The sequence below is a fragment of the Phacochoerus africanus genome, chromosome 9 (genome assembly GCF_016906955.1).
Source record: "Phacochoerus africanus isolate WHEZ1 chromosome 9, ROS_Pafr_v1, whole genome shotgun sequence".
Classification (NCBI taxonomy): domain Eukaryota; kingdom Metazoa; phylum Chordata; class Mammalia; order Artiodactyla; family Suidae; genus Phacochoerus; species Phacochoerus africanus.
The window spans coordinates 22,459,265-22,483,958 of NC_062552.1; the positions used below are offsets into that span (position 1 = coordinate 22,459,265).

General features: G+C 42.3%; 10 non-coding genes across 10 annotated transcripts; 7 read left to right on the forward strand and 3 right to left on the reverse strand.

Annotated features, from left to right (window-relative positions):
* The first annotated feature begins 606 nt into the window (after nt 1–606).
* TRNAF-GAA (transfer RNA phenylalanine (anticodon GAA)) lies at nt 607–679 on the forward strand. Its single transcript has one exon. It is a non-coding gene; the product is annotated as a tRNA-Phe (tRNA).
* Nucleotides 680–1,150: 471 nt separating this feature from the next.
* LOC125136950 (U6 spliceosomal RNA) lies at nt 1,151–1,257 on the forward strand. The gene has a single exon (XR_007137275.1). It is a non-coding gene; the product is annotated as a U6 spliceosomal RNA (small nuclear RNA).
* A 3,202-nt stretch (nt 1,258–4,459) lies between these two features.
* On the forward strand, nt 4,460–4,532 carry TRNAF-GAA (transfer RNA phenylalanine (anticodon GAA)). The gene has a single exon. It is a non-coding gene; the product is annotated as a tRNA-Phe (tRNA).
* Nucleotides 4,533–7,895: 3,363 nt separating this feature from the next.
* TRNAT-AGU (transfer RNA threonine (anticodon AGU)) lies at nt 7,896–7,969 on the forward strand. Its single transcript has one exon. It is a non-coding gene; the product is annotated as a tRNA-Thr (tRNA).
* Nucleotides 7,970–8,852: 883 nt separating this feature from the next.
* TRNAF-GAA (transfer RNA phenylalanine (anticodon GAA)) lies at nt 8,853–8,925 on the reverse strand. The gene has a single exon. It is a non-coding gene; the product is annotated as a tRNA-Phe (tRNA).
* A 709-nt stretch (nt 8,926–9,634) lies between these two features.
* On the forward strand, nt 9,635–9,706 carry TRNAA-UGC (transfer RNA alanine (anticodon UGC)). Its single transcript has one exon. It is a non-coding gene; the product is annotated as a tRNA-Ala (tRNA).
* Nucleotides 9,707–13,532: 3,826 nt separating this feature from the next.
* On the forward strand, nt 13,533–13,604 carry TRNAA-CGC (transfer RNA alanine (anticodon CGC)). The gene has a single exon. It is a non-coding gene; the product is annotated as a tRNA-Ala (tRNA).
* A 3,854-nt stretch (nt 13,605–17,458) lies between these two features.
* Nucleotides 17,459–17,530, reverse strand: TRNAA-AGC (transfer RNA alanine (anticodon AGC)). Its single transcript has one exon. It is a non-coding gene; the product is annotated as a tRNA-Ala (tRNA).
* A 1,760-nt stretch (nt 17,531–19,290) lies between these two features.
* Nucleotides 19,291–19,363, reverse strand: TRNAR-CCG (transfer RNA arginine (anticodon CCG)). The gene has a single exon. It is a non-coding gene; the product is annotated as a tRNA-Arg (tRNA).
* Nucleotides 19,364–22,346: 2,983 nt separating this feature from the next.
* TRNAK-UUU (transfer RNA lysine (anticodon UUU)) lies at nt 22,347–22,419 on the forward strand. The gene has a single exon. It is a non-coding gene; the product is annotated as a tRNA-Lys (tRNA).
* The last annotated feature ends 2,275 nt before the right edge of the window (nt 22,420–24,694 follow it).

Here is a 24,694-nt window from a genome sequence, read left to right on the forward strand (position 1 = left end):
GGCGTCGGGAGCCACGGCGACCGCGTTTCTCCTGCATTCGGAGAACGTTTAAAGGATGTTGCGCGAGGAACGTCTTTTGTGACGAGTGACGCCTTTTCAAATTTTCGCATGTTTGTGGCAGTTGCTCTCCTGTCCGTTGAGGACACTGTGGTGAGCGTTCAGCCTGGCGGTGTTCGTGCACAGGAGATTCTTTTCGCAAAGGTACAGCGTGATTGGAGGCCATCTCTCCGCCCTTCGGGAGAGTGTGAGAGACGAGAGAACCGAAGAGTACAACAAGAGACGCCCCCGAAGAGCGCCTTTAGGCCGTTTCTGAGTCGTGTCTGGCTCACGAGACACGATGCCGAGGAGCAGGCCAGGTTTCCCAACGAATCCCTGGCACGTCTCTTCCATCTCTGTCCTCCACTTGCCCTCCGCCACGGCCAGGAACTGGATGCAAGCAGCGAGCGCCGAGGACACAGTCCAAGTCTTTCCGGCCGGCAGGGGTACGGCTACTCCGCGCGGGACCGCCGCCGGTGGGGAAGCCGAAGCCTAGCCAGCCGCGGTTGAACCCCACTTCTTGAAACAGAAATGCCAGGAGCGCTGCCCCCCGCCCCCTTCCCCCGGGCGGCCGAAATAGCTCAGCTGGGAGAGCGTTAGACTGAAGATCTAAAGGTCCCTGGTTCAATCCCGGGTTTCGGCAAGACGCTCCCTTTTGCTGCCCGCCGGCGCCCACCTGCGTCCTCCTCTACGAGCGCAGCGCCTTGAAGAGCCGTCCACCCGCAGGCCTAAGGGAGTTCACGGTCCAAGCCCACATTCCGCTTTGCCACAGGAACGCGCAAGCTCTGAGAGTAACTTTCCTTAGAGATAGTAGGACCTTACGGTACACAGATGCGCAAGGCACTGAAAAACGCCGCACTACCGCCGAGGCGCTGTGATGTCAAGGGCGCTCAGCAGCGCAGAGAAGGGACAAGGTGCCACACACCCCTTCCGTCTCGACAACTCTCTGGGGCAGCCCGAAAGCGGCCAGAGACGCTGTGCAAAGCAAGGAAGCGGCGGCGTTCGCCCAACACGTTGTGGGTGGACACGGAAAGCTGGGTTTCACGTAAACCTCACGCGTCACGAAATAACCTCCTCCCTTTTCGTTTTTCCAACCATTTAAAGTGTTAAAGAGGTGCTCGCTTCGGCAGGACGTATAATAACGTTGGAACCACACAGAGAAGACTGGCCTTGCCCCTGCCGAAGGGTGACAGGCACAGCCGCGAATCGTTCCAAAGACGAGTCCCAGCTCACAGCCCATCGACAGCTTACCAGCCATAAGGCAGCAGAGCTTAATGCAGATACTCCAAACATCAAGAGCAGGCGCGGTGTCCGTAGCCTTTTGCCAGCTGTTAGGAAAACAACAACAACAACAACAACAACAACAACAACAACTGCAGAATCAATACGAAGAGAATAGGACCTGAGCCCCTAGGAATTCAAACGTTTCGCCAAGATTAAAAAACGCCAGAAGTTCGCCCAGCTCTGTAGATCTGGACATACATACATACATACACTCAGCTAACGCATCGGATGGACCTTGTCCTGGTTGCAAATCTCCTTTGCATTCTCTCCGCCGCAGGGGACATTCCATTTGAAAGACAGCCTGTAATCGCTAGCTCTTATGAACGCTTTTCTGCCTCCCATTCCTCTAGGCACCCAAAACCAGAGCCAGAACATCCCCAGCAAAACGTCACAGCACGGTTTGCAGACCACACTGCTGGACTGAAGGCATTTCACCTCATGGTGAGTCTCATGAGTTCCTTCCTTTCTCGGCTTCCCAATTTCCCCAGACACCGGCCCTCTCTCCTCAACACGAAATAATTGTGTGGGACCAAAGCTTCTTTCCCAGTGAATGACACTGACATTTTCAAAGAGAAATGAGTCCAGAAGCCACTAACCTCCAGCTGTCTTTGGACAGGATTCCTGTCTCCCAAGAAAAGATCTGAAATAGGTGCGCTGAGAGGATCTGGCTTTGAAGCTTGCCCTCCTCCGTCCTGGCTGTGAACCGTGTGGCCAAGGAATTATTTCTCTCACCTGTAAGGAAGTGGGTTTATCGAGGAACTGATGTCGTCATCTCATGCAACCCATTGTTATCGCTATTATCCACCTGCTGCTGCCAGCTACATTATGAACAAGCCCCAGTTTTTACTTTTATCGTTTGCAAAACAACAACAAAACAACAACCAAAACTGTGTCATGCTGACCCAGGGTCAACTTAGGGGGTCTGTGAGTAAGATTTCAACTTGCCCCCTGGAAATCTTCCCGTGGGTCGATGCCCTCCAAACTCTACCTTCCCTAAATCTGACAGGAAAGGGGGTGCATCACCCACCACTCACCTGGAAGAGGCGTCCAATTCAGTTCAAGAGCAGTTCGTGTTCCTGGATCCGGGGGAGTTTGACACCAATGAATTAAAGGGCGGAAAACAAGAAAACACGGGGACTAGCCATCCTGATCCCTCTGGTTGGAGGGGAAAAGCAATGTGTGTTCTCCGTGGCGAAGAGCATGAGAATTCCGGGTAACTTCCGCTAAAGGACTCATCATCCTACTGAAAACATGGCCCGTGTCTCCACATTTGTGTGCTCTCAGCTCTTCCTCCACCATGTTCTAGAAGGCAGAGACGCTGGCGCTCAGTTCCTAGGGTGTGCCGGGAAATCAGTTGCCGTTTCCAGGGCTTCCTGAATCTTCAGAGAATGGAGCCCTGGCATAAGTCAAGAGAAAGAGCTATAATTGCCCTGTTTTAAGGTTTTATGCTTTCTCGTGTCTTCCGGTTCACAAGTCTTTTAGGCCACACTCATGGTCACTAAATGGCTCCAGACTCTTCTATGAGTGAATTCACAATGAACTAACTTATGGAGTCTCACTCTGGCCAAAATGCAGGAGAGTTTTAGAACTTACATTCACCACGGGTCTGACTAATCTGTTTGGGCCCTGGTCTCTCACTTCAGACTTAAGTTTGCAAGTCCCCAGCGTCTTTGGCAGGCACTAGAAGCATCCCTGCCACCCTCAGAGAGAAAGGCTGCCACTTCCTCACTCACATGGGAATCCAGTCAATCGCCTTGTCTAGGAACAAACGGGTCAGCTTTCTGCCGTATCAAATATTTGTAGAACAAAAACCTCCCTGGCATGTTCTAGTTTACAGGCCATGTCTTTTCCTCCCTAGTGATTGAAGCTATAGGACTAGATCCCCTCGTTGCTCTTTTAATGTTGTGGATTCTGGACTCTTCCAAGAGACAGGGCTAGGAAAGGGCTCTTCTTTGCCTTCTTTTGTTCAGTTTTTTTGCAGCTGGGTCTTTGGGGATAGGTTGACCAGGGGGAATAGATTGTAGTCACAGTGCCTTTCTGCATAGCTTGAAGTTGCCTTTGTCCTCGTGTCGCTGTGAAAGAGAAGGCAGTCAGGGAGTTTCAGAAAGAATGGAATTGTGCATCCAAGATCTTCGCTCCAGCAGTTTCAGGTTCTCAAAAACAAAGCAGTGATATACTGCCATTAAATCATCTTCTGAAAAGAGGGAATGTGTTGCTTGGCCGTCGGGGTGTAGCTCAGTGATAGAGCGTTTGCTTTGCATGCAATCCCTGGCATCTCCAATGTCCAAGTCCATTTGCTCCGCCCTTCTTTGCTCCCAACTCTGAGGAAACAAGAAGAGGTAGAAGCACATAATTCATGTTTCCTAGCATAGAAGTACGTGCCTAACCTTTTCTTTAAAAAAACCATCCATTCTAGTCACTCTGCTCAATTACTCCTCTCCTGGCCAAGGCTGATACGCCACAAAAATCAACTACCAGGACTTCTGAGAGCAGAGAGAAAGCACTCTCACCACGCCCTCTTCTCATCTTTCACCAAACCGGCGTCGGGAGCCACGTCGACGGCGTTTTTCCTGGATTTGGAGAAAGTTTAAAGACTGTTTTGTGAGGAAATTATTTTGCGACGATGTCTTTTTAAATTTTCGCATTTTTGTGACCTTTCCTGTCAGTTGGAGTATTGTGATAAGTGTTTAGTAGTCTGGTAATGTTCTTATGTTTTGCTTTCTTTTAGCAAATTTATGGGGTCAGTGGACTTCATTTCTCATTGTTTTGGCATATTGTGAGAGGGGTGGATCAAAAAGAAGAGAAAAATCAGGGACCACCAGTCAATATTTTCTTTAGTTTCCTTTAGTTTCTGAGTCAAGTGACAGGATGCAGATGAGAAAAAAGTCTTTCCACTGAATCCCTTGCTAACTCTTCTTTAAAATCTCTTTTTTTACTTCCATGTGGGGAATTGGATCTACGTGGCACACCCAGAAAACAGTGTAGTCCAACTCCTCCTGGGCATGCAAATATATCGGCCAACTAGCTAGCCATGCTTAAGGAGGTAGTTAAGCATGCTTAAGAAAATGAAACTTTACAAAACCCAAAATAGAAAACAAATATTAAAAAAGAAGTGTCAATAGCCCCGTCTCTCTAGGGGGCCGAAATAGCTCAGTTGGGAGAGCGTTAGACTGAAGATCTAAAGCTCCCTGTTTCGATCCCGGGTTTCGGCATGCCAGAAGTTTTCGTCACTCCAAAGGGTCTCTGCCTTCCCTTGAATGAAGAGGTGCTCATCTCAAGGAGTCCTTTGCCTCCCTTTGAATGAGAAAGTGCTTATTCTTTAACAGGCTGTTTTATTCTACAGCCTGTTAAAGCATAATTGCAAGATAAACACAGTGCTGTGCCTTGGTTAGTTCAGCCACAAAGGAGTTGAAGCCTACTTCTATTGTTTTTAAATGATGTGTAAACACTGCTATTTTTTTTCTAATTAAACAAAATAAAACATGCTCGAGACGCTGAAAAACCTGGGAACCGATTACTGAGTCACTGCAGTGTGTAGCGTAATGCTCTGGAAACAGTGGGGGTGTTGCGGGGTGGACAGGGTGCCCTGGTCTCTGGGCAAACCACGCTGTGCTGTAGCGGGAAAGCAGCCTCACACGGTGTGCAAATGAATGAAGTTAAGTGGCTATGCTAGAATAAAACTTTACCTATGGACACTAGAAATTGAATTTCATAAAAACTTCATGTGTTACACAATACTATTTTTTATTTTTCAACCTCTTAGGCTGAAGGATCTCTCAAAATAGCTATTTCAGGCACACTAGAAAACTTTATACTCACTGGATAAATACTCATTTTAACAAATTGGGGTTTGGATAGTCACAACATTCTTAAGAGAAGTGGATTTATTGTGCAGCATCAATCCACACATATAGAACTGAGATCTATAAACTTCAGTGACTGGTGACTGCACTGAATTGCCCTCAGAGGAGCCTGGAAAATAAGGGGGGAGTGTTTCTACTCCACGGGTTTTGGAGTCCAGGCCCAATCTGATTGTGTCAGAGTAATGATGGCTAGGTAAACTGAAACAACAAAGAGAGATACTGTTCACCCGGGGTAGTAAATAAGCTAAATCCACATTAATGAGCCAGTTAATTATTCATTGGCAAAATAGTTGAGGATTGGGGGGAGTTGGGGGAAGAACGTAAAGAGAAAAATATCAGAAGACCATGAACAATATCCTATTTCTATTTTCTCAATTGTGCCTTTCTCAAGAAACAGACTGAAGGCTGAGTCACAGAAAGGCTGCCCACTAATTTTCTTCCACTCCCTCCTTATCTTCCAGGCTCGCCTGAGGGCAATTCAGTGCAGTCACCAGACAATGTGTCTGTAGGTCTCAGTTCCATCTGTGTATGTAGATGCTGCACAATATATCCACTTCTCATAAGAGTGTTGTTACTATCCAAACCCCAATTCATTAAAATGGGCATTTGGGTCAGTGAGTGTAAAGTTTTCTAGAGTGACTCAAATAGTTATACTGAGAGATCCTTTAGCCTAAGAGTACCCTGATGTGTTCCTGGAATTTGGTGACCATCGAGTTTGGCCAATAATTCTTTTCCAGTTCACATGTAGAAGGTGTCTGACCACAGATACCTTCCTCCATCCTTGAAGTAATTTTTTCTAGCGGGCTGAAATGGGGGAGAATCAGATTTCTATGCTCACAAATCTTTGTCATCATATATAAATAAATCAAGGAAACCTTGCCTGACCCATGTCAGAAAATCACACAGAAAACACTGGAAAAGCCAGCAGCAAAAATTGAAATGCTTTTGGGCTGAAACGGTCTTCATCAACTGCATAAACAAACGTGACCCCATCTCAGAGGTTTCAGCTATTTAATTTTGTTCTATGCCAACCTTTCCTGTGAATCATCGCATTCTCAGAGGGAAAGTAATTTGATAAGTTTGTTCCCACTACTAACCTTACTCTGCCTCCCTGTGTCTGTTCTTACAATTTTCCCACCTTCAACTGAAAATGAAGAGTAGGTGCAGTTTTAAAGTCTCATTCTGATATTATTTGGAACAAAACTCACAAGATGAAGTGTGTGGCAATGACTGAGAACAATCTCAGAGTATGAGAGAGACTTTACATCAGCTGGAACTTCTGATTCAGCATAGGAGGGGCTCCACTCCAGGCTGCCCAGTAGCTTTGAGTCATCCATTCATGGCATGACACTAAACTGCTGAAAACTACCTTGGAAGGTTGCTTGTGGTTGACTTTGCTATTTATTATAACATTAATGCTAATATATTTAAATTTTTATTTAATATAGTAAGTGTATACAAAGTAATGTTGATATGTTTTCATATATATTTTCAGTGACATCCCCAGAGCCAGTTGAGCTTCTGCCTTGTTAATGGGCTGAGAAGGGAACTGACCAGTGGTACAGAGGAAATGGAGTTAGTTATTTCTGTCCTCAGGAATATAGAAACCTGGCACCAGTAAGAGAGGTCTAAATGAAACCTCAAAGTAAGGCAGAAGATAGAATGACTTAGAATTATCTTTAAATTAAAAAAAATTCTTAAACTCTATGTGGGTTGACTTGACAGGTCAAATTTTGGCTAAAGGCAATAGGGGTCTACTTTAAGCCTCATTGGTTTTGAGATTTGGGAACCTGTTCAGTTGTACGCAAGGTGTGACAAAAAGTTAATTCTCTTTTCAGATCATGTCCCCAAGCCAAGTATCATATCCCTCCTGTTCTCTTCTTTGGGTAGAAGTTTACTTCTGCACTGTCAGTATCTGAGGACAGGATCTACTCGGAGGTTTTCAGAACCCAGGCTTTAGAACTCCCACTCCCGACCATCTGCTGAGCCAAAAGATTTGCAGACAGGGACTGTCTTGCTTCTTTTCATTTAGCTCCTGGCAGTTTTGTGTTCTTTCTCCAGCAGGTCCTTTATTTCCTGAGGCAACTTTATTTTCCTCTTCAAAGTTTCTACCCCACATTGTCGGCTACAGCCCTGACAGTCAGGAGCCGTGGAGGGGCAGGAATCCTGGTGTAAAGATGTGGCAAATGCCGGGTAGCACAGGGTCTTTTCCAGAGAAGAGGCAGCAAATCCAAATGTGGCGAGGCCACGAATGGACGAGGTAGTGTTTGAGGATTTTATGGTTTTGGTGGTTTCGTCTCCTGGAGAAAATGGTCCACGCAGAATATTGATTTCCTTGTAGTTTACCAAAGTCCGTATCCCAGTGTTGCCTGAGAGAATCTATGCACAGCCCCTGCCTTTCTACCTTGCTTGAATTTTTCTGCCTGAGTTTCCCTGAGGCAGCATCGAGCCTTCAAGGAAAATACGGCAAGGTCATGCAGAGCAAAAGGAAAGAAAGACTGGCAAACGACACAGGAGTCAAAGCTATTATTCACTGTCTGAGTGGCTCTGGCCCCAGTCAAAAGCCAAGGAAGTGAAAGTCCAAGAAAAGAATAACATCATTATTATGAAAAAGAGAAATATACGTAATTCTTATCTCAGACCATATTCTGAAATATATCATTACAAAAAATATTCTCTGCAGGTAGAAAATAGAATGTGCACTTTAGTGTGGGCTCCGTGGCTTAGATGGTTAAAGCGCCTGTCTAGTAAACAGGAGATCCTGGGTTCAAATCCCAGCGGGGCCTTCCTTAAGCCCATCTGCTTGGCCTGTGTTTTTTTTTTTTTTTTGCTTTAAAATTAGATTTTGGCAGGTTTTTTTCCTTCCGTTAGCCTCTTTCCACCCTTCAATTTTGGATGTAACAGGTCGTTTCCAAAGGCTTTCAAAACAAAATGGAACTGACTTTGGTACATCACCACAACGCAGGACTATGTTAAGAAAGCAAAGAGCAGGACTGTGGCTTTAGTGTACTACTTATGTTTTTGATGTTTCCTTTTGTAAGTACAAACCACATCTTCCATGGGGATTTTCCTTGTAATGTTATTTTAGGTATTCCAATCCAAATTTCATGTAAAGAGTTAAGAACAAGTAATTGAAATTCAGAGAGGAGCATAGACTTCTCTATACAAGACTGTGAACTTGGATTTTAATACAGCCAGTGCTCCTGAGATTATAATTCATCGATTTGTATGAGGAGACTGGGAATGGACTTGGAGGTAGATTATTTAATCCAAGAAATTTGTGAAAGCATAAAATGAATGTTGACTTAATGTTGGTCAGGGCTGGCTACACGATGTATGGGACCGGAGCAAAATGAAAATGTAGGGTCCCTTATTCAAAAAAAAGGGGGAAAGGTGCCAGTAAAATAATAAAACATTAAGTGTAGCTTTTTTTCTTTCTTCCTTGTTCTTTCAATCCGTTGTGGTATTTTTAATTTGCTACTTAATGTCACTGTAATTCAGAAAAATTGGCATCGTAAACTAGAAGCATGAATTTTATTTTGCATACAGTTGGGAGAAAGCAGGAACTGCTGCCACTCCTCATGTCTTTTGTGGTCATGCGCCTTGCTCATCATGAACATCGAGTACAAGGCTGCCAGAACTCACTGGGTCAACCAAAACAACCATGTTTGCCAAAACCCGGGATCGAACCAGGGACCTTTAGATCTTCAGTCTAACGCTCTCCCAACTGAGCTATTTCGGCCACTTTAAAAGGTGGTTTTCCTGATGTGTATTTTTCAAAAGAGATGTTTTCAACTGGCTTCTTTAGACTGTTTCAGGCTCCGCAATTGTTACTGCCTGATTGTTTAATGTATTTACTCAGCCAAAAAGTTTGGAATGTCTTCCATGTATGCTGCTTAGATCCACTTCCTAGCAGTGTGGGAAGGTAGGTAGAGACAGACGAGAAGTAATAGAAATTTATTGGAACGCCTTCTGCTCCACCGACACAGCTCAGAAAATTATAGGAAAAAATTTTAATTTCTTAGTGTCCCTTATTATTCTTTTCTTTACCTTCATTCCTTCTTACATAATCATCAAAGATGCTGAGGAACGCATTAATTTTTGTTACTGTGGGATCAGTTTTCTGTTTCCTGGTGATGATTTTGAGTGAGTTTTTTCCTTTCTTTTATGCTCTTCCATCTATTTTTTGTCACAGCTTTTTGGCCAGGTGAGATTTTGGAGAGGACTGACGCAGCCTAAAAGAAACTAAAAGCAGGAATGGTAACAATTTGGGTTTAGAACTTACTATTCATGAGCATATCCATCTACAAAAAAAAAAAAAGCCCTAATTTTAAAATTTGTAGAAATAATGGAGTTAGAATAAATTTTCTGATAAAAGAAATAGTTTTGCCAAATAATACAGAAAATGGGTATATTTCCTAATATATTGAAAAAAACCACAGCCTTCGTCTGGGGGTGTAGCTCAGTGGTAGAGCGCATGCTTTGCATGTATGAGGCCCCGGGTTCGATCCCCGGCACCTCCATGGGTGTTTTGTTTTTTGCTGTATATTATCTTATACATTCCTTCAGTTCAGGCCAATGTGCTCTCCTACTTTTTCATCTTTTGTTACTTTCTACTTTCCCCTCCCTCCCGCTCACATGGAAAATAAACATGACTGCTAGAACAGCAGAAGGAAGAAACAAAAGAAAAAGAAGGAAAAAACCCAGAGTTATTCAACATGTGTGAACGCCACCAATTAAATCAGCTTTTTATTTTATTTTATTTTTTAACCTAGACTATCACTTTATGATGCTACATAAGAGAAAGAAGATCCAACGTAAGACTGGAAAAAGGGAAGGAAGAAAAGAAGGAAGGAAGGAAGGGAGGGAGGGAAAGAAAGAAATCTGTGTGCAATTTCTTTAGCCAGAATAACTAATCCTAAAGACACTAGTCATAGAAAAATTAGGTTGCTGTGAGCAAGATTCCAACTGTCCCTGGAAAAACATTTTGGACCACAAACTGAATGCCTTAGACACATAACTATTCATGAACATTTATCACATAACTGGAATAGAACCCATAAATTTGAACAAGGGCTTTTGTTTCTCCAGTAACAGCCTGGAAAGAAAAGAAAATAAGGAAAGCCTCACCACCAATCTGCTTTAATTTTGTAGACAAAGTAATTAATGTTCATTCCCTGCCATAGAGAGCACTTGGCTTTTGGATAACTTCAGGCAATGAAGAGGTCTTGGCTTCTAAAAAGTCAACCATCTCTTTGTTTCCTTCCCATCTTTTCCACTGAATTCTCAAAAAGTTGAGAAACAGATGCTCAGCAACAGATGTGTGCTATGGAAATAAGAGACACTCCCTTTCAATAAACTAGATCCCATGGACAGTATTTCTGCTCCAAGGTGATCCTTTGGGGACTGGTAGAATTGATGCTATTTCTTTTTACAGACAGCCTGTAAAAGATGTGCCATTTCTGCAGGGATAATCACTTTACCTGGAAGCTGATGGCAGACAATGGAAATTTTATTGGTCTTCTGAGGAAATGTTAGGACCATAACAATAACTAGTATAAATCAAAAAAGCATGAAATCAGTCTAGGAGCAATTTTATTTCTCTATTTTTCACAAATACTAATAACAACCTCCTTATCTACTAGTCTTAAGAGATCACTTTAAATTCTCACTCTGTCTACTCTTCAGAGGCCTTCTACTCCTAGGCACAGGAGTGTCCAAACTTGAGGCTCAGAGATGGCCATAGAATTCTAGAGTCAGGTTATAATGTGGGTAGGCAGACATCCTCAAGAGGCTATCCTGTAGGCTTTTTTTTTTTTTAACTGTAGGCATTTAAAATATGTCCTATCCAAACCAAAACTCAATGTTTCCCCTTTATTGCCTCACTTTCTGCTCCCAACACAAAAATATATCAACAAACCAACAACAAACTGAATTTCCATCTCTTCTCCTATTTTTTTTTACTATCTTTGTGATAGTGATCATCATCTGCATAATCTAATCTACTTGCAAGTCTTCCTAAGTACTAAATATCAGACTCCAAAAGGAAGTCCAAATCCTGTGTTATTCTACTATGTTCCATCAAATTTCTCCCTTGTGTTTCATCATTAAATTTATTGTTTTATTTGTATAGCTGCTCCTTGAAAGGATCTCCAAAGTTGCCTTCCTGCCTAGATTAGGACAGAGTAAAACATCACTGAGCTGTATACATTTATGACTTTCTCATTCTGTTGCAGCCCTGGATTTCCCCCCTCAATGTCCTGCTTTTCAGAAGCCAGTCAAAGCCAACAGCAGGATGTCAAAGGTGGAGGAACACACTAACATTCTCTAAAGACCTTCCTTGAAGAAAGTCAAGTTCCAGGCAGCTTCTGTATAAAAGTTGGAAATAATGTAGGGGAAAAAGAAAAATGGCTCCTCAGCAAGAATTGAGGCAGTCATCAGTTAAAGAAGATTTACCTTAGTATATAGGGTCTACCTGGTTGTATAGCTCACTGACAGAACATGGGCTAAGTATGCAGGAGAATCCAGCTAACGTTGAACTCCATTAATGTTTTCTCTTTCCTAATCAATGCTGTACTTCAAGAACACATCCAAATTTCCCCATTTTTAAAATGTATTTTGTCATTTTCCCCCAATCACATCCAAAGTAAATCCACTACACAAAAGATTGCCTTCAAGCTGATCTATTTCAACTCCATGACTCTGGCATCTACCAACCTTACTGCAGGAGCACAATAAGACAGTGAGCCCACTCTCCTTTTGTTCCATATCACAGTTTACCAAGGAAGAGGAAAGAAAAAGATGGAAAAGAGGCTCACAGTCAATGTTTGTTAACAGATTCCTTTGTATTCTCAGCTGTGCCTACATCAATTAAAAGTCTGAAGATTGAGGAATAGAAAACCTACCCACTGATTTTCTCTCCTTACATTTCCCTTCCACATCTATTGTTGCCAGTAGTTGGAACCAATGACCAGATGTGGCAGGACATCAAACCCAATTTTTTTAAAGTGAGGAAATTATGTCTCTCAAGGAATGCTATGCTTTCTATACTTGAAAGTGGAAAAAATTATTAGTGCTAAGAAAGTAGAGATGCAATCAGCATAGCTCAGTTGGAAGAGCCCTGAAGGTCTAAAATCAGGAATCCCTCTCGATGATTTGAAAAGCCCACAATTTATGTCAAAATAAATTGTCTTTCCTGTAACATGTCAACCTAACATAAATGCCTCTAAATTTACTTTCTAAGAAAAGGGCTTAGAAGGCTAAAGTGAGAAGAATCCCACTTGCGTTCCTTCAATCTTCCCTGCCTTCGCCAATAAACACTTAGGTTCAGTATTTCAAACCAGTAAGTGAAAAGCTTCCTGGATTACTTGCATCAGTATCACATGGAAGACCCTGATAATGAAGCAGTATAAGGCTCTGGACTCATTATGGATGTTATCGGCCTTATACAAATCCGAACACATCCCAGTGAGAAAACAGCGATCACCTCTGCTCTTCCCTGCCAGCCAATTCTATCTGCTTTGCGATATCCAGGACTTCCTCAAATTTTCATATTCACAGGTGAGACTCTGTAGATTTCCAGGGCTTTTTGGCTCTATTTTTTTCAAGTATCTATATCTGTAACAGGCTTTCCCATTGTGATAATGGATTCTCCCAGGGGAAGCAGTTTGACAGTTTGCTAAATTCCCCAAACTTGCTTCATTGCCTTGTGCTTGCTCTTTCATTCCCCCAGTCTAGGGGTTAAAAAAAAAGTCAGGTTGTGTGTGTGTGTGTGTGTGTGTGTGTGTGTGTGTGTGTGTGTTTTAAGTTGATAGAATTTTAAAGGTCTTTTTTTTTTTTTTTTCTGAAATCCTTTGTGGACATAACCCTCAAGAGATGGGGTGATGTGGAACCAGAACACTGAAGACAATGTCATAACATGTGGAGATGCACAAGCAAATGACAGTCAGCTGGGTATGGGCGGGACGTCCCACCCAACACGGAGTAAAGTTCAATTCGGCTGCCTCTGGACTGAGAAGCACTTTATCCGAGCCAGTACTGCTGAGGATTTATGTTGGAAACTTGTAAATTTTTTCCGGTGAGTTTTCCCGGTGAAAGAAAGTAATTTTCATGTACTTTCTTGTAAGTAGACCTTGGAGCAGGCTAACAGAAGTGGGAAAGTCCTAGAATTAGAAACTGTGTCAGTCGGACTATAATCTTAGTGAAGCCACTAGACAATACCAGTTTAGTAATTTCACATGTGGTGGAGTTTAACCCAATGGATTTTCTCCAGCCATCAGAAAATAAAGCCAACAATCTCAAAACCAAAACAATATTTTATAAATGATTCCCAGAAGCGGTTCAGCAGCAGGGGGTGTAGCTCAGTGGCAGAGCACGTGCTTCGCATGTACGAGGCCCCGGGTTCAACCCCCGGCTCCTCCATCCGCTCTTATTTTCTCATCCCGTCCGGCTTATTCCTCTGCTCCCATTTAAAGAAATACGTAGGCCAGTGGACTCCCTTGAGTATTACACCATTTCTACTCCATGGGGCTTGGTGCCACCAACACGCCGGCGTTCACAGAAGGAAGAAATAAGAAAGAGAAGAAAGGAAAGAACTACACTTGACAGCACCTCCTCTGCCAGAAGCACGAAATCTGCCGCATTAACGGACATTTCACTTTGGGTTCCATTTGGCAGGATCTCTAAACAGCAGGACCGAAAAGGGACAGAAATTTTAAAAAATAAGCGGTTTCTCGAAGTTTCCTTGGTTTTTTGAGCACCGGGCCATCTAAGGCGGAAGAGCAGAAAAGCGTCCCACTGGTTTCCTTAAGCATCTCTTTCCCAGCTCCAGCGGCCCCACCGACATCCCCTCGCCCTCCTCTCCTGCCTGGGCGGCCGGGAATCCGAGGTGAGCAACGGAGGTTCAGGACACAAGAGCCCAAGTATTTCTTGGTGAGTGCATGGACCTTGGACAAAGGTAACGCGGCCCTTAGCAAAACTTTTGCCACGCGAACGTTTAAAACATGATTTGGAAGACTGAAGGGCTAACTTAGGCTCACCAGAAATAGATGAGATGAAAAGCCACCAACGGATTTTAAAAGTTAGATCCTAGGTTTTGGCAGCAGTTATTTTTAGACTTCCACAGGAAATTTATGCCAAATATGTACTAGGAGATACTAACTCCTCACCATCACCTCAACGGATACATCTAGTGGAGGTAAAATCTCAGGAACACTGGCATGCAGTGGATTTCGATTCCTTACTTTCTACATTTCCTGAACTTCACGTTTCTGTTCTTAAATCATTAAATGAATAAACAACACCTCATGTAACACCACATCGAAGTCCCAGAGGAAGATGTCGCTAAAGCCGTTTGGGTGAGAATAAGAATAAACATATAAGTTGCTTATATTTAATGAAACAAGCAAACAGAAAACACTTGTTAAGGAATTAGTATGAACTTCAGAATATCATTGCCCTGCACTTTGTTTTCTGTGCACATGAAGTATTGGGTGAATGTACCAAAACTGTTCCATTTTTCTTTACCAAAACCTTTGCATGATACTTTTGGTATTAGAAGAATATTTTAAAACATGCGGTCGACATTTAAAAGATGATGTCTAATTTCCCTCATTTGGAGCAACTGAAAGCAAGCTCCTCCCAGTCCCTTTAATATCCCAAGAAAGAGCAGGATCAGTCATAGCTCAGCTTCCTCTGGACAGATGTTCAAACCGGCCAAGCCCAAAGCTTCCTTCCTACCAGGACCATCTCAGGCTGTCTCTATCCAAGTATGCAGTTGTCATGCTGCTGTCTAAACGATTTGAAGGCAAAGACTAAGTAAATGAGCTTTCCTTCTCTAGACTCCTGACTTGGGAGAGTAGACAAAGCAGTGAAAAACAGCTTAGACTAACTTTTTCCATTCTGCCAAGAATGGATTCTCAGGGCATTTTTCCTTTTGTTCTTTACAGCCTCACTGTATTTGGTGTGGAGATTTGCCTTAGGGAAATCTCTCAGTCACCTGTCAAAAGCCATGAGAGATTAAAAATCCGCATAAGCAACAGTACTCTAACCACTGTATCCCATGAGGGAATCCACACTCTGGATACATTTTTCCAGAAGGGCATATCTAAACCCTAAGACTATGAAGACTTAGCCGTGGATGCGCATGGCCCACGTTATCTCCAGCGGCTTCAGGCTGGGACTCCAAATAGGTTGCTCCTTCTCCCAGTAGCCTCTGGTGAGATGATGGGTTTTCCACCTCATCACACTGGGGCCCTGCATCTTCAATGCTTTTCTGGCTGTCAACCCTGACTGAAAATGCTAGGGGAAAGGTGCAAAAGAGCAGAACATGAAACTTTCCCTGGGGAATTTAGATCTAGACAGAAAGAGACAATGAGTCCCAAAACATCAAGTATATGTTGATGCAGACAGTAACTCTAGCAAATTCTGGAGCCAAGGGTTAAAGTCAGGAAATTCATCAGTGCTTTGTCTCTGGGACTCTGCAGTTCTGTTTCTGAGATCCACAAAGAAGCATAATGGAGACATTTCAGAGGCTGAGCAAGAACGGTGAAGCGAATTAAACTTGTGTAACAACCTCCCCACCCCAATTCAATGCTCTTGAACAAATACTCCAACCTCGGCCATCACAGAGGTGCAAGGAAGAGACATTTTCCTCCTGTTGCCAAAATGTGTGGTGACCAAACAGAGTTTTAGGAGTAATCCTAGATCACTGTGTCTTCTCTTTTACTTTTTCTCACCAGTGCAAAACCTGTACTTTCCTGAATATCAGAACCAATTCTATATCAATTCTTCCATTCCTCCCCTGATCCTCCCCTCCCTCAAAAAACCGAATGAGGCTCAGCTGGAGCTGAAAAGTCCTAAAATGCATGCTTAGAGGCAAGATGACTTTTAAAAGTCACTTAGTGAGTAACAAAGGCGACGCCAGAAGTGACCCTCTAACATAGAGATAAAGGTTTTAGGGTAGAATGCAATGGTTTCTGAACCTGGGGGACCGTCTGAGAATTTAAAAAAATATTTGTATTCCTACCCTCCACCTGAGTGCACTAAGAATCTCCAGACGGGGTGGGGTGGATCTATACAATTGAAATGCCCCCCTCCCGCCCCCCGATGATTTTGTTTCTCAACCAGGTTTGAGAACTGCTAACCAAGAAAGTGGAGCTGCGGGAACTGAAGTGAATTGCTGACACAATTAGCCACAAGGAAGTGGTGAAAAGGAATAAAAGGGGAGACGGAAGGGGAGGGAAAGTGGAGGAGAAGGTGACGCAGCGGTAGTGGGAAAGGGGGGAAATAGGAAGAGGCAGGCGGTAGCGACTGGAGAGGAGGAACTAGAAGAGGAAACGGCAAAGGGGGCTTGGGGCTAGGTCTTTACCGATGCGCACTCTTTGGATGGCCCTGGAGGTAATTTGCCCCCACGTTGCTGTCTCCTCTGCTCCTTCGAGGGATGCAGGAAACCAGAAAGTTCTCTTCCTCCTAAATTGAGCGGGATTAAAAGTGTTTGTGCCACAGGAAGGCGCAGCCCTTTTTGCCCAAAGCGGGTTTTGAGACAGACTAGCTGCTCTTTCCAACTCTGGAAATACTTTTTTCAACTATGGATTTTGAAAGCCTCTGAGTTTCGTGAGGAGCGTCTTGCCCGTGGACAGTATTCTAAACCTCCACACGCAGAACTCAGATCTCGTGACTGGTGATTGACTGTTTACTGCGCAACAGAAGTCCCGTGTGTGGCGGAAGAGCAGGGGCGAGAAGGGAAAGACAAGCAAGAAGGAAAAATTTCTCTGGAGCCTGCAGTCTGTCCATTGCCACAAGCACAGCTGAGGGGGAAACCGGGTTGCGGGGTAAGTAATCTAAAGGAATTTTTCCGAAGGCCTCCTTTTCAACCTTCTCTTTCAGTCTGTCTTTTTTTTCTTCCCGGCTCCTTAAAAAAAAAAAAAAAAAAAAAAGGGCAGCAAAGGAGAACGAGCTATATATGGTGTGTTTGCTGTTTTGCCTTCAGGAGACTGACTGAGCGAGCATCTTCCTTACTTCACCTGCTTCCTGGTTTTGTTCCTACTGAAGTAGTCAAAGTTGGAAGATCCAAAGAATATCAAGGTCCAACGTCGACATCCATAGTTAAATGATTAAGTACCAAAAGATACTCAAAATAAGGTCTTAAGGAAGAAAGCTTTAGACCTAAGCAGTGAGGAGTTACAAAAAGAACGATTGGATACTCAAAATAAGGTCTTAAGGAAGAAAGCTGTAGACCTAAGCAGTGAGGAGTTACAAAAGGAACAGTTGGTAACTGGAGGTGCTGGGGATTGAACCCAGGGCCTCGTGCATGCTAAGCACGCGCTCTACCACTGAGCTACACCCCCTAACGCCTGCTTTCGCTGTTTATCCCATATTATTTATTTATCATTGTGGGAGGGTGTTGGCAAGCTAAAATCTATTCTGTTCAGTTCTTTTGTTTCTGAAACCTCTGGACTGAATCCTGTCTCTCAGCTACGGCAGAAAAAAGAGAAGAGGATTCAGGACTAGAAACCCTTAGATATTCTCAGACCCCTCATCCCCACCAAGGACTGCTTTTAGCCAAACTACTTCTTGTATCAGTTCCAGTCCACCACGTGGGAGAGTCTCAGGACTAAATGTTTATTTTGTTTTCAGATTCTTCCTTTTTTTTTGGAAGTCCTCCTCTGCCTAAAAGACGCAAAAGAGAGTGCCAGGAGTAAAAGACGCGTTCCGTGAGAGCGGCCAAGGAAAAAGTAGGTCCAGTTGTGAAGTTAATAAATTAATCCCCAATATTCGACCGAAACAAAGAGCGGTAAGTACTTGTCTCAGGCAGTCTCGCACCTCTTGCAAACCATATTTAGCATCTGGATTTGGAATGTGACTGCGGTTTTGTTATGGCGAAGCTATAATAGCTCTGGGTCTGTAGACGATGCTAGAGAGGCGGCGACCAGAGGAGAGAGGAGAAAGGTGCGCGCTCTGTTATTAAAGCGTCTCTTTCAAATCAAATTATTTATGCAAGGAGGAGAGCGCAAGGGAAACAAGGCACAATCTGAGAAACAAATTTCCTCTTTATAAACCTTCTCTATGCGTGGACAAAACCTAAAAGTTCATCAGTCCCCAAGGGGCAGAAAGCCGACACTTCCCACCTTTAGGCAAACTGTTAATCTAGATACAGATTTTAGAGAAAATCCTAAATCTTCTGGCAGGGGAGGGAATGAAAAAGAGAGGACAGGTGCCTAGATAGATTATAGCTGCATAGGTGCCTTCCACATACAAAATCTTGAGTAATATTCCTGTGTCTCCATCTGTGTTCTTTACTCTGTAACCAAATCCTTGAACTTTTTCATTCATTTTCTCACAATTTCCCTGCTCATATGAAAGGAAAACCCATGATCCAGTGTATTGCCTTTGCAGCCGTCCCACTTCTACTCCATAGTCTTAGTTCCACACAGGGTGGGTATTTTGGCAAAAGGAGACAGGATGGGATAGGAAAAGTAGGGGGTCGGGGGGAGTCCAGCCCACACTCTACCAGGTGTGGCATGAACTCCTCAAATATTGGTGCCCTGTATTTACAATGAAGGCAAACAGTAAAAAAAAAAAGGTTAGAGAATAATCCACTTATTAGCTTTGAGTAAGTTCTCAGGAAAAGTTGGATTCCTGAATCAAGATAGTTCAGTTGACAAGCATTAGACTCAGGGTCTGGGTCACAAGTGCATGTCCAAGGTTTAGTATCTACCCCTGCCCTTCAAACACATATTCCTAACTCTTAGACAATTTTTGAAACCCAGCTTTCTTCAGAGAAAAATTCGCAGTGCACTTTTATACCCCTTCCTATCCTTTTCTTAGCTACTATCTACCAGTTCTAGAGAAGGACTCTGAGCCAGAAAATCCAAGGTCACTATGGTATCAGTAACCTCACAGGCATGAGTACTTTGCTACTTGATATTTAGTAATTAGATGCCAATAACAAAGTGCAAGTTATTGGCAATTATTTGTTTTAAAAAGCTAATTTTCCTTTTTGAAAATTCTTGCCACCTTTCAGATTCTCTTCTCAAAGGTCAGCCATTGGAAACTGGCTGGAAATTGGGCAAAAAAGCTGACCAATTCTTGTTTACCAAGGAAAAACCGACCACGAAGGGACTCGAACCCTCAATCTTCTGATCCGGAATCAGACGCCTTATCCATTAGGCCACGCGGCCGGTCAGCAAAGGTTTACTTTCAGTCTTGAAAGCTGAAATTTAGCAGGTTTCTGTTTTTAAAATTTTTAACTTTAATTGGAGGGAGATTTCTTTAACCACATTCCCACCTTAAAAGAAACAAAACTCCTTCAGATCCCTGACAACAGACAACTGCAGTGAACAATGAAGCAACACAAGTGACGCAATCGTCAAAGGCTCTCTTACCAAAGTCATCGAAAATGATGAAAAATTTTCTCCTGTGAGCCGAGAACTAAAGCCTGCAATGAAGGGATGGTGACAGCACAAGGAGAGGGACTATCAGAGTTTGGTCTGTTCTGATCAGTTCCATCTCAAAACAACGGCGCTTCCTTCAGGGACTAAAATCTGTAAGCTTTAACAGGAGCAGTGGGGGCTAAGTGCTAGGGCCTCGGCTAAATGAGTCTGGTTAGATCAAGGAAATGCCTTTTGCTGTTTCCTATGAGATTGTTTTAGTTGAATCCCTTTCCTTCCTGGAAATGCGTTCAAAGAGAAGTGTTAAATTGGATAATAGTTCTTTGTTGCTTTCCTGTTTGGGGAGGCTGTTAGCTCCAGTAGAAGTTGAAGAATCAAAATCCACACCAACTTGGGCAGGATGCTCAGCCAACACAAACGTTACAACGGACTCTCAAGCAATCAGGCTCATTCACCTGTTTAGCGATTGTTCCCAGTTGAGGTTCCACACCTTCTCCCTTGTGGGTTTTGCGCCCAAAGAATACAGACCAAAACCTCGAAATACCACTAAAAATTTTAAAAACATAGTTTTTGTTCAGTCAGGGAGGAAAAAATTCGATGGCAAAGGCAGCAGAGTAAGGCTGACATATTGAGCAAAACCAACAACATTTCTATCTTTCAGAGTATGCTATGGCATTACAGGTAAGAGTGCCACAGAGATCTGAAAAATTATACTAAAGAGCTAAGAAGTAGATTTTGAAAAGTGTATAAGCTTGTGTTTATATAAATAATAACTTTTCCCTACAAAGCTGTTCAGTGCTTCTTTTTCTGGTACCTTTCTCTGGGATTTTTAATTTTGAGGCAGGAGTTACTCAAAATTTTTTAAACTTTTGAACAAAAATATTTTATGGGGAATTTTAGGGGATATTTGGAAGCATAGAATCCTTATTCTCACTATATCAATATGTGTAGATATTTCTCTTAAGGAAATGGATGGAGGGGGTTCCGTAGTTAGAAGGCTTCTGTTTAGGTTTTTGTTCCTGCCAAACCCTACATCAAACTGGGCAATGCTTTAGACCTTCAGAGTAAGAACCTCCCAATTTCATTATTTCTGTTCTACTACAAAAACCCATAATCCAAGACTCTAATGATTTTCTCAACTTTAGAATTTGGAAAAACACTGCATTTTCTATGAGATGTGATTCCTTTGTGCAATGAACATTCACTCACTTATGCAGAAAGAACTGAAATCTGCAGTTCTCATGGTCTGGCTATTGACCCAACTTGCCTGTTTGTAGAGGTGGGGTTGACAATGCAGAAAAAGGATAAAGAAAAAAATCAGCGGCTTAAGGTTTTCTATTCAACCTGCTGCCTGCTTTCTCACTGATACAGACACGGCTGAGAAAATAGGGACAGAAAATTATCTGTGGTCATCTTTTTGTTGGTGGTGGGTTTTTTGTTTTCTTTTCTTTTTTCTTTCTTTTTCTTTTTCTTTTTTCTTTTTTTTTTTTTTTCTTTTTGGTCATTTTTCTTTCTTGCTCCTTAGTAGTACTGTGATTGGAACCAAAGGAACCTATGCTAGTTAATATGGAGTTGGCATATTTATTGCTTCTGGTTGGAGAGGTCCTGAGAAAACTGTATCTTTTTGTTGTCTCACTCAGTCTAATATTCTTCATGCTGGAATAATCACACTGTGTTGCCAAGGCCCATGGAATTTAAATGGTCGAGTACTGAAGACACTTCTTCTCTGGGTATGGGCAGCAAAGAGTGAATAAAAACATGAAGGAGAGATGATGGAAGAGGAAGTGAATATGGAAGGAGAAGGGGAGGAGGAGAAGGATGAAAAGGAGGACGAGGAGGGAGGAAAGGCAGATACAGAGAAAGAGAAAGAGAGAAGGAAATGAAAAATAGAGAAAGAAAGAGAGAAAGAAGGAAAATTAAACGAAGGAAGGATAAAAGAAAATTAAAGGAAGAATGGCCCAAACATAGAGGAAAGCATGGAAGAAAGCTTAAAGGAAAGCATGGAGACTCAGAAAATTAAACCCATGCCATTCTGCTTGCTAAATACTCTCTCTTCCACAGAGAAATAACCCTTTGGCTACTTAGCCTTTAAGACAGCATCTGTGATTAATTGTCACCTTTGTCTGTGGGTGTCTGGAGAATGACTAGTTGGCACAGGGCGTGGTGTATTTCAAACTACTATTTCTATGACTTTGAAGCTGTGACTACTCCAGGAGAAGTGTCACTGAATACTGAACTGAAGACACACTTCCACGAGGTTCTCACCCTCTCGTTTACCAGCTCCAAGACCCACTTGCCAAAGAAATGTTTGGGGGCAGTTTCATTCACCAACAGAAAGGGACCATTAATGGAACATTCTTCCATCTTCAAATTCCTCCTCCTCAACTCTCTTTCCCTCTGACTACAAAGGCTGCATGAAAGATGCCCAAGACAACATAGAATGATATAACAGAAATATTGTGAGTGTTGCCTGGAGAAATTTAGGTGAAGTACTTGTCAAGAAATGAAACCCTCTGTGTCCAGCAATGTAGTCTGAAACTCATCAAAGATTTATCTAGGGGATTGTGCATTTCTTGTTCTGAAAACCTAGAGGGAACAAAGAAGAGAAGAGGAAGGAAAATGATCCTAATGATTATAATATTTCTCTTAGACAGAATCTTGTTAGCAATAAAGAAAATTCAAGAAATCTGACTCCAGATCTAGAACATGAAGAGCCAAATTGGCCAAATTTAAGGAGATCGATCAGGTACTTACCAAAACCTTAGGTATAAGAGCCTGGGTAGCTCAGTCGGTAGAGCATCAGGCTTTTAATCTGAGGGTCCAGGGTTCAAGTCCCTGTTCAGGCACTGTCCTTTTTGGAAGAGTTCACGAAACTTTGCATTTTGCTTTACAGGAGTGATTATGATTATTTGGTAAACTCTATAGAGATGGCCAACTTTGGATTGCTGATTTGGATTTTATTTGGTTTTTAGAAGAGAATCTCTTTCATCAATTGACTGAGGAAACATTAACCAAAACTTCTGACCTCTAAAAACAAAGGAGGAAATCTTGAATACAGAGATGTATAACACTGTACCCCTACAGAACAATTCAAATAACAGTAGCTATCTCATCGGAAGCCATGGAAGTCAGAAAGAACAGCACGATACTTCTCAAGTGCTTAAAGAAAAGATTTATCAGTCAGGGCAATTTGTAGAGAATGAAAAATGTTCTATATCTCAACTGGTGTAAGACTACTCAGGTGTGTGTATCTGTCAAGCTCAAACTGTACACACCTAAAATCTGTGCATTTTATTATATGAAAATTATACCTCAATATAATCATTTTAACTTTTTTAAAAAAGAAAAAAGGAGTTCCTCTCATGGCCCTGCAGTAACGAGCCCCACTAGTATCCATGAGGATGTGGGTTCAATTCTTGGCTTTGCTCAGGGGGTTAAGGACCCATCATTGCCATGAGCTGTGGTGCAGCTTGCAGATGCAGCATGGATCCTGTGTTGCTATGGCTGTGGTGCAGGCTGGCAGCAGCAGCTTTGATTTGACCCCTAGCCTGGGAACTTCCATATGCCACATGAGTGGCCCTAAAAAGCAAGAAAAAAAAAAAAGAAAAGAAAAGAAAGGAAAGGAAAGAAGGAAGGAACAAAAGAAAAGAAATGTCAGCGTTCCCCGTGTGGCCCAGTAGGTTAAGGATCTGGCAGTTGGTGACAGCTACAGCTCAGATTCCTGGCCTAAGAATTTCCATATGCAATAGGTGAAGCCCCCCAAAAATTGTCAGTCAAGAATACTACATCCAGGGAGTTCCATTGTGGTGCCCTGGAAACAATTCAGGTTCAAGCCCTGGACCTGCTCAGTGGTTCAGGGATCCGGTGTTGCTGTGAAGCCAGCAGCTGTAGCTCCAATTTGACCCCTAGCCTGGGAACTTCCATATGCTGGGGTGCAGCCTAAAAAGCAATAGTAATAATAATAATAAAGAATACTACATCCAGTGAAATACCCTTTGGGAATGAAGGGGAAATCAAGATATTCTCAGATGAAGGAAAAGTAAGACAATTTGCTGCCTTAGTTCACTGCCAAGTGTACTACCTTAAAAGAATGGCTATAGTAAGTTCTCCAAACAGAAAGGAAATGATTTTTAAAAAAGGAATTTTGGCTATTGGGAAAGGAAGAAAAGGCATGGCAAGCAAAAAAACATGGTAAATGCAATAAACTTTTCTTGTCTTGGGCTTTCTGAATTGTGTTTGAAAATCAAAGCAAAAGTATAACACTGTCTGATATAGTTGTAAATACATATGAAAGAATTAGTTAAGATAATTATATTACAAATGAGGAAGAGTAAAGTGACAAAAAGGGAAGTAATGTTGCTACATTTCACTTGAACTAGTAGAATGGTGACATGAGTACACTGGTAAGTTAAATATACATAAGGTAATTCTTAGAGTAACCACTAAAAAAAAAACTATACAAAGAGATACAATAAAAAATGCTATGGACAGATGAATACGGAATTCTAAAATATGTACGGTAGTCCATAAAAAGGCAAGAAAAAGAGAACAGAAAAATAACAGAGACCAAACAGAAAACAAAAAAAATAAAATGCCAGACTTAAGCCCTACATACCAATAATTACATTAAATGTAAATAGTCTCAGTGCACCAATTAAATCCACTGGGTAGATTAGAAAACATGACCAAGCTATATGTTGTCTACAAAAAATTCGCTTCAAACATAACCTGTAAATATATAGGCAGTTGGAAATTAAGGGGATTAAAAAGTGTATAAAGTGAGAAAAAAGAATCTATATATGTATGTGTAACTGGGTCACCATGCTGTACAGTAGAAAATTGACAGAACACTGTAAACCAGCTATAAAGGAAAAAATAAAAATAATTATATATATATAAAATTGTATGTCATGCAAACATTAATCAAGACAACAGGGGAAGCTGTATTAATATCAGATAAAGTAAATATCAGAACAAAGAAAATTAACAGAGAAGAACATTATGTAATGACAAAAATGCCCATCCAATCCAAAATATGTATGCACCAAATAATAGAGCGGCAAAATACAGGAAGGAACAAAAAACGGATAGAACTGAAAAAAAATAGGCATGTCCGCACTT